The sequence below is a fragment of the Oncorhynchus kisutch genome, linkage group LG13 (assembly GCF_002021735.2).
Source record: "Oncorhynchus kisutch isolate 150728-3 linkage group LG13, Okis_V2, whole genome shotgun sequence".
Lineage (NCBI taxonomy): Eukaryota > Metazoa > Chordata > Actinopteri > Salmoniformes > Salmonidae > Oncorhynchus > Oncorhynchus kisutch.
Window position 1 is genome coordinate 31,575,775 of NC_034186.2, and position 9,189 is coordinate 31,584,963.

Here is a 9,189-nt window from a genome sequence, read left to right on the forward strand (position 1 = left end):
TGTGACCAGAGACCCATGACCCCAACATATAGTGTTCTTTAGTGTACAAAACAAGTTCAAATAACCCTTGACAGATAACATACACACAACACATAAACAGGCAAAACTGCTCCTACAGCCACCACCGACGTAGAACATTGACATGACATGAGGACAGAAAGCAGAGCTTAGGATGATCTAGAGTGAGGGGCTCGTCATTGTGAGGATAATGAAGCCAGTCGGGAGCTTGTCTTAGGTGGGGACCCTCGGGGACACATGACATTGCGTGTGTATGTGACATCACTTAGCGTGATTAAGGCGGCAGAGGCAGCGTGATTAAGGCGGCAGAGGCAACCTGATGAAGCCTGCTGCACGTGCCCACTCAGTGACTCTTAAGGGAATTGAATAATTCTGATGTGGATGTTGTGTCTAGGGCAATAGCGCTAACAGCTGAGCGTCAATCATAGGGTGGTACCTCATCAGTTATGGTTGGGTGTCAGTGGGTGTTAGTATAGATTAAATAAGCTACCTCATTACTAATTCTATTACCGTCCATTGATGTATTATTTTTAACCAAGCTCTGTTTTTATTTTCGTCCTCTGTTTAGACTGCCACTGATTTAAAATGCTGTTTTCCTGTGTATGCATTATGCAACTGCAAACAGTAGTTTATGGCATTGCTAAACAAATGACATGTTGAACAGACATCTCCTAATGGCTTGGCACAGTGCATTGTACAAACCGAAATGCTTGTGCACCTTTTGAGAAGTTTAACTTCAACTTCATAAAAAATGACTATAGTAAATGGCTATTAAGTGCCAAATAAAGTAACAGGGTTGACTGTAACAGGGTCGATGATAACATCTTAAATCAGCCATAAATATTATAGGGCACTTCATTTAATATAAAAGGCTTTTACAATTCAATATTGGTACACAATTTCTACTTAAACATCAGAGGACACAAAATGCATTATTTTCGTGGAATGACCCTAATACAGCACGACTATAATGATGGTAATGAGAGAGTGTGTGACACCATTGGATACTTCCCCAGACTCAACAATACCAGGGAAGAGCCTACTCAGCTATTCCAGACCCAGGGGTCTGAAGACATTGACATTCATGATTGAGATGAATGGGGGATGAATCTGCCCCTGATTTAAATAGTTTTACTCTGCTGATTGCTTCACGCCAGAAGCACCATCCCAGTCAGTGGGCTCAGCTGGGGGAACACACTGCAGGTTGGATTAACTAACTACAACCTCATTGTCCCCTTCTGGGTTTATGACCCTTGCTATGAGCCTCTATCTACACTTTATAGAGCGTTGTTTAAGTATGTAGAGAGGGGCATTATTTGCAGCCTGGAGACTCTCCAGTGGAGAGGCCTGCTCTCTACAGGAGTTTGGCACAAGTTTACATTGGGGAAATTAAAGATGGAATGGTGAGAGCAAGGGAACTCAATATGTTGCCTCATGTAACAGCAACAATTCTCATCAAGAAATTATACAGCTACAATATTAGGAAAACACCATAATGACTGCCAGTGACTTAAGTTAAAGTTGTCCCACTTTTTGAATTTTTTTTATTTCACCTTTATTTAACCAGGTAGGCTAGTTGAGAAAAAGTTCTCATTTACAACTGCGACCTGGCCAAGATAAAGCATAGCAGTGTGAACAGACAACAGAGTTACACATGGAGTAAACAATAAACAAGTCAATAACACAGTAGAAAAAAAAATTGAAAAAAGGAGTCTATATACATTGTGTGCAAAAGGCATGAGGAGGTAGGCGAATAATTACAATTTAGCAGATTAACACAGGAGTGATAAATGATCAGATGGTCATGTGCAGGAAGATATACTGGTGTGCAAAAGAGCAGAAAAGTAAATAAATAAAAACAGTATGGGGATGAGGAAGGTAAATTGGGTGGGCTATTTACCGATAGACTATGTACAGCTGCAGCGATCGGTTAGCTGCTCAGATAGCAGATGTTTAAAGTTGGTGAGGGATTTTTGCGATTTTTGCAATTCGTTCCAGTCACAGGCAGCAGAGAACTGTAAGGAAAGGCGGCCAAATGAGGTGTTGGCTTTAGGGATGATCAGTGAGATACACCTGCTGGAGCGCGTGCTACGGGTGGGTGTTTCCATCGTGACCAGTGAACTGAGATAAGGCGGAGCTTTACCTAGCATGGACTTGTAGATGACCTGGAGCCAGTTGGTCTGGCGACGAATATGTAGCGAGGACCAGCCGACTAGAGCATACAGGTCACAGTTGTGGGTGGTATAAGGTGCTTTAGTAACAAAATGGATGACACTGTAATAAACTGCACCCAGTTTGCTGAGTAGAGTATTGGAAGCTATTTTGTAGATGACATCGCCGAAGTCGAGGATCGGTAGGATAGTCAGTTTTACTATGGTAAGTTTGGCGGCGTGAGTGAAGGAGGTTTTGTTGCGGAATAGAAAACCGACTCTAGATTTGATTTTAGATTGGAGATGTTTGATATGAGTCTGGAAGGAGAGTTTACAGTCTAGCCAGACACCTAGGTACTTATAGATGTCCACATATTCTAGGTCGGAACCATCCAGGGTGGTGATGCTAGTCGGGCGTGCGGGTGCAAGCAGCGAACGGTTGAAAAGCATTTAAGAGCAGTTGGAGGCCACGGAAGGAGTGTTTTATGGCATTGAAGCTCGTTTGGAGGTTAGATAGCACAGTGTCCAAGGAAGGGCCAGAAGTATACAGAATGGTGTCTCCATTAGCCATATAGCCAATCGGTAGCAGCGGTGAACCGGTGCCAAGGTCCAGAGTTTACAGCAAGGATCCGGTGGATTATTGGGCTCTAGCCGTGTATGAGTGGGGTTCAGGTGAACAGCTGAGTAGGCCGAGAGGTGGGCCTCAGGGATAGCTTCGGTACTGAATGCCACGGTGAGTGTAAGCTAGCTGTGAGCTAGCTAGCTGCAAGCGGTTTACTTGATGAAAGCTAGTGTGAGCCTGGTTGTGGAGGAGAGGGCACAGTGTGAAGAGGGCACAGTTCCTAAGTCATTGCAATGAACTTTTATGACTCAAAGAAGTCTTGAACTATAAGGTGTTGTTTTTTGAGCTCTCCTAGCTGTGTTGTCGAGGAACTAGAGCAAGAACACTTGTAGTTGTTTTGTTTGGAACACAACCCTGTATCCCCACCATCACACAATTACTGTTGTTGTTTATTCAATCCAAAAATGGTCCATTATAAATCACAATCTGAGTCAGGTGGCATCATTTGAAAGCCTGTTTTATTGCCAACATGACTAGCTAAGGTCACAGTGGTAGGTGGTAGGCTTTCACAATGCAATTTAGAGTGCATTCAGGTGCGTGTGACACAGCATTTATTTCTTTACAAAAGACAAACATAGGCTAATTCTCTTCAGAACAACCCAGGGTATTCCAGCCCCAGGGTTCTGAAGACAGTGACATGCAAGCATTTTGCTACACTCGCATTAACATCTGCTAATCATGTGTATATGACAAATAAAATTAGATTTTGATTTGGGTATGACACCGCCCTGGTGGTGATGGCCCATCCCGGGGTGGTTATTCATTAAACATAGTGATCATAAACGTTGACGCTGTATATAACATGAGATTTATGATATGGAAATCTGAAGTGCACATTTAGACTCACAGGTGTTTGGTTTGCTTGTATGACATCAAAGCGGTATTTATTATAATCCTCAACATCTCATCTTTCAAAATACATAGAGTCCTCTTAACTTACAGCATTTCGCTCACTCAGACAACAAAACATATGCAAATGTTGCCCAATTAGTAGGAGGGATTGAGGCAATTGGTTGTCGCGTGTGGTGCTCAAGATCAGAATGGCTGTCAGTCAGACCCATATAATGCTGTGAAGCGCAGAGCTAGAGCTCTGACGTCATGTATAGCATGTTACTGTACAGCCACTGCGTTCCAATTTAGGCGTTTTCAACCAGTGTACGTACGGGTACGAGTGTAAAGGGCTACCATGTAATCACTATTTTTACCCGGTATTAATATAAAAAAAGGATAGACACTGAAGACAATGTTTTAGATCATGTTTAAAAAGTATCATATAAAACCCTTATTTGAGTTTTTTTTTACACATTTCTAACCATTCTGAACATTGTCTCATGAGGACAGTGTGTATGAAGTGACAGCTAAATGATTTGTTCATGGCAGGGTGTTCAGGCTGTGAGTAATAGTGCTGCACTGTAAATTCCCCATGATGCTGAGTAAAACAAGTTTGTATAGAAAATCATACAATAACCATAATCCAGTCAAACTGATCTGATGGATGTATGAATCAGGTTGGACTCATAGTGATCCTCTCCGATGCCTGAATGAAAACCTGATGACACCGTCTGATGTTGGGTCCTTTAATGTACTTTTAATGACTGATTTGCCTCTTTACCCTTCACTACAAACATATGTAGCAGCCATCCTGAGTGGGTTGTAATGGTGATGTTGTGCCTGGTCCTCTCCTCAGGTGACAAAGGCCCCAGGGGAGCCCCAGGGGAGGGAGAGGCTGGCCTGGTGGAGGGTTGGCAGCATGAAGCATCTGGCCATCTCCAAGTGGCTTAGTCAGCTGGGTCTGCCGCAGTACTGCACTCTGTTTGACGAGGAGTATGACGGCGTGGAGGTAAGAGCAGAACTCAGCCTGATTCACTATGCAGAAACGTACGCGCAAGCAAGCATGAACAGACACACTGACACGACACACACACACGCATACACACTAAAGAGAACACACATAGACACTAAAGAGAACACACATAGTCTGCTGATGAAGCAGATACGTGGAAAAGACTACCAAAGCACAGCAGTGTGTCTCAAATGACCCACTCAGCCAAAAGCAGTGAAAGTAGTTGTAGCAAAATAAAAACTAAACTCAACAGAGATGCATTTAATTAAAATCGGATTAATGAACTTTTACCCATCGTCATGGATAGGTTTTGATTTATAGATTACATTTCCTCTATGAATGCAGTCTGCAATCCTCAAATTCTTCCACAGAGTGATCGATCCAGGGAAAATAAAATCATATAGCAATATCCCTGCCCTGGGAAATCCATCAATTCAACGAGAAAAAAACACCCTCTTATCCTGGATCCCTAAACTGCAGGCCTAAAATACGATTCCTAGTATAGATTTAAAGCTGTGGCCGCCCAGAGCCTGCGGACACTATGTGAGGAATGTGTATGAGCAGGGCAGAAGTGGTTGATGGTGTGTGAGCCCTGGGCTGTCGTGGTGATGTGCATGTTGTATAAAGGATTGGAGACAGGTGCAGGAATACGTATTAGGAGGGTTTAATACTCCACCCAAAAATACAACATGCCATGAAAGGCACAGGGATGAAGCCAAAACAAACACGTATACAAAAAGAAAGGGATGTAACCCAAACAAAAAAGCGAGGTTAAACCTCTAATAAATACACGGGACGAGACCCGTTATGACAATACACGGGACAAGTGGTGATCCAAGATGGCGTAGCAGTCAGTCATGTCCTGTGTATATATATTTTTGTATCTTTTTTCTTCGCATTTATTAAAAAATATATTTTTCTTAACCTCAACTTCAACATCTCCTGCAATCCGGTTCACCCAATGTGGTATGGATCTGCTATTTTCTTTACTTTTGAACCGGAACCCCAACAGAAGCTAATCAGCTAACTAGCTACTAGCGAGTAGTCAGCTAGCCACTGATAGCGGTCATCAGCTACCTTTAGCCCGGTCAACTCTCGCTAGTCTGCACAGCGTGACTCAAACCAGAGCAAATCTGACTTATTTTTCTCCATATCTCCGGATTCCTACCGCAAGCTAGCCGCGGCCCGCTAGCCATCAAGAGCATATCGAACTGTTACCTGAAGAGGCCAATCGGCCAAATTCTTTGGCCACTATACCTATTTTACCAATTGGCCTGGACCCTTTTACCACACAGAGCCCTGCTGATCCATGACGACTGGTCTGCCGACGTAACAGCACGAGGGGTCTACAACAGACTTATAACGTCGCGACGTCCCTCTAAGGCTCTTCTGCTAGCTTGCTATCCCCGGCACACTAGCTGCCTGAATCGCCGTGTCTCACTGGACCCCTATAATCACTCGGCTACGCATGCCTCTCCCTAATATCAATATGCCTTGTCCATTACTGTTTTGGTTAGTAATTATTGCCTTATTTCACTGTAGAGCCTCTAGTCCTGCTCCTACGCCTTAGTTAACCCTTTAGTTCCACCTCCCACACATGCGGTGACCTCACCTGGTTTAAATGATGTTTCTAGAGACAATATCTCTCTCATTGTCACTCAATGCATAGGTTTACCTCCACTGTATTCACATCCTACCATATTTTTGTCTGTATATTATGCCTTGAACCTATTCTACCGTGCCCAGAAACCTGCTCATTTAACTTTCTGTTCCGAATGTACTAGACGACCAGTTCTTATAGAGTTTAGCCGTACCCTTATCCTACTCCTCATCTGTTGCTCTGGTGATGTAGAGGTTAATCCAGGCCCTGCAGTGGCTAGCTCCACTCCCATTCCCCAGGCGCTCTCATTTGTTGATTTCTGTAACCGTAAAAGCCTTGGTTTCATGCATGTTAACATTAGAAGCCTCTTCCCTAAGTTTGTTTTATTCACTGCTTTAGCACACTCTGCCATCCCGGATGTCCTAGCCGTGTCTGAATCCTCGCTTAGGAAGGCCACCAAAAACCCTGAAATTTCCATCCCTAACTATAACATTTTTGGACAAGTAAGAATTGCCAAAATGGGCGGAGTTAAAATCTACTGCAGCGATAGCCTGCATAGTTCTGTCTTATTATCCATGTCTGTGCCCAAACAATTTGAGCTTCTACTTTTAAAAATCCACCTTTCCAGAAACAAGTCTCTCACTGTTGCCGCTTTCTATAGACCACCTTCTGCCCCAGCTGTGCCCTGGACACCATATGTGAATTGATTGCCCCCCATCTATCTTCAGAGCTCATGCTGTTAGGTAACCTAAACTGGGACATGCTTAACACCCTGGCCATCCTACAATCTAAGCTTGATGCCCTCAATCTCACACAAATGATCAATGAACCTACCAGGTACAACCCCAAATCCGTAAACTCAGGCACCCTCATCTCTGCTGTCTTCAACCAGGATCTCAGCGATCACTGCCTCATTGCTTGCGTCCGTAATGGGTCTGCGGTCAAACGAGCACCCCTCATCACTGTCAAACACTCCCTAAAACACTTCAGCGAGAAGGCCTTTATAATCGACCTGGCCCGGGAATCCTGGAAGGATATTGAGCTCATTCAGTCAGTAGAGGATGCCTGGTTATTCTTTAAAAGTGCTTTCCTCACAATCTTAAATAAGCATGCACCATTATAAAAATGTAGAACCAGGAACAGATATAGCCCTTGGTTCACTCCAGACTTGACTGCCCTTGACCAGCACAAAAATATCCTGTGGTGTACTGCATTAGCATCAAATAGCCCCCGCGATATTCAACTTTTCAGGGAAGTTAGGAACCAATATACACAGGCAGTTAGGAAAGCAAAGGCTAGCTTTTTCAAACAGAAATTTGTATCCTGTAGCAAACTCCAAAAAGTTATTGGACACTGTAAAGTCCATGGAGAATAAGAGCACCTCCTCCCAGCTGCCCACTGCACCGAGGCTAGGAAACACTGTTACCACCGATGAATCCGCGATAATTGAGAATTTCAATAAGCATTTTTCTATGGCTGGCAATGCTTTCCACCTGGCTACCCCTACCCCGGTCAACAGCCATGCGCCCCCCACAGCAACTTGCCCAAGCCTCCCCCATTTCTCCTTCACCCAAATCCAGGTAGCTAATGTTCTGAAAGAGCTGCAAAATCTGGACACCTTCAAATCAGCTGGCTAGACAATCTGGACCCTCTCTTTCTAAAAATGATCTGCCAAATTTTTGCAACTCCCTATTTACTAGCCTTTTCAACCTCTCTTTCGCATCGTCTGAGATCCCCAAAGATTGGAAAGCTGCCGCGGTCATCTCCCTCTTCAAAGGGGGAGACACTCTAGACCCAAACTGCTACAGACCTATATCCACCTACCCTGCCTTTCTAAGGGCTTCGAAAGCCAAGTTAACAAACAGATGACCAAACATTTCGAATCCCATTCTCTGCTATGCAATCTGGTTTCCGAGCTGGTCATGGGTGCACCTCAGCCACGCTCAAGGTCCTAAACGATATCATAACCGCCATCGATAAGAGACAATACTATGCAGCTGTATTCATCGACCTGGCCAAGGCTTTCGACTCTGTCAATCACCACATTATTTTCGGCAGACTCAACAGTCTTGGTTTCTCTAATGACTGCCTGGCCTGGTTCACCAACTACTTCTCAGACAGAGTTTAGTGTGTCAAATCGGAGGGCCTGTTGTCCGGACCTCTGGCAGTCTCTATGGGGGTGCCACAGGATTCTATCCTCGGGCCAACTCTTTTCTCTGTATACATCAATGATGTCGCTCTTGCTGCTGATGATTCTCTGATCCACCTCTATGTAGATGACACCATTCTGTATATTTCCGTCCCTTCTTTGGACACTGTGTTAACAAACCTCCAGACGAGCTTCAATGCCATACAACTGTCCTTCCGTGGCCTCCAACTGCTCTTAAATGCAAGTAAAACTAAATGCATGCTCTTCAACCGATCGCTGCCCACACCTGCCCGCCCGTCCAGCATCACCACTCTGGACGGTTCTGACTTAGAATATGTGGACAACTACAAATACCTAGGTGTCTAGTTGGACTATAAACTCTCCTTCCAGACTCACATTAAGCATCTCCAAAATTAAATCCAGTATCGCCTTCCTATTTCGCAACAAAGCATCCTTCACTCATGCTGCCAAACATACCCTTGTTAAACTGACTATACTACCGATCCTTGACTTCGGCGATGTCATTTACAAAATAGCCTCCAACACTCTACTCAGCAAATTTGATGCAGTCTATCACAGTGCCATCCGTTTTGTCCCCAAAGCCCCATATACTACCCACCACTGTGACCTGTATGCTCTCGTTGGCTGGCCTTCGTTTCAAATTCGCCGCGAAACCCACTCGCTCCAGGTCATCCTCAAGTCTTTGCTTGGTAAAGCCCCACCTTATCTCAGCTCACTGGTCACCATAGCAGCACCCACCCGTAGCACGCGCTCCAGCAGGTATATTTCACTGGTCACCCCCAAAGC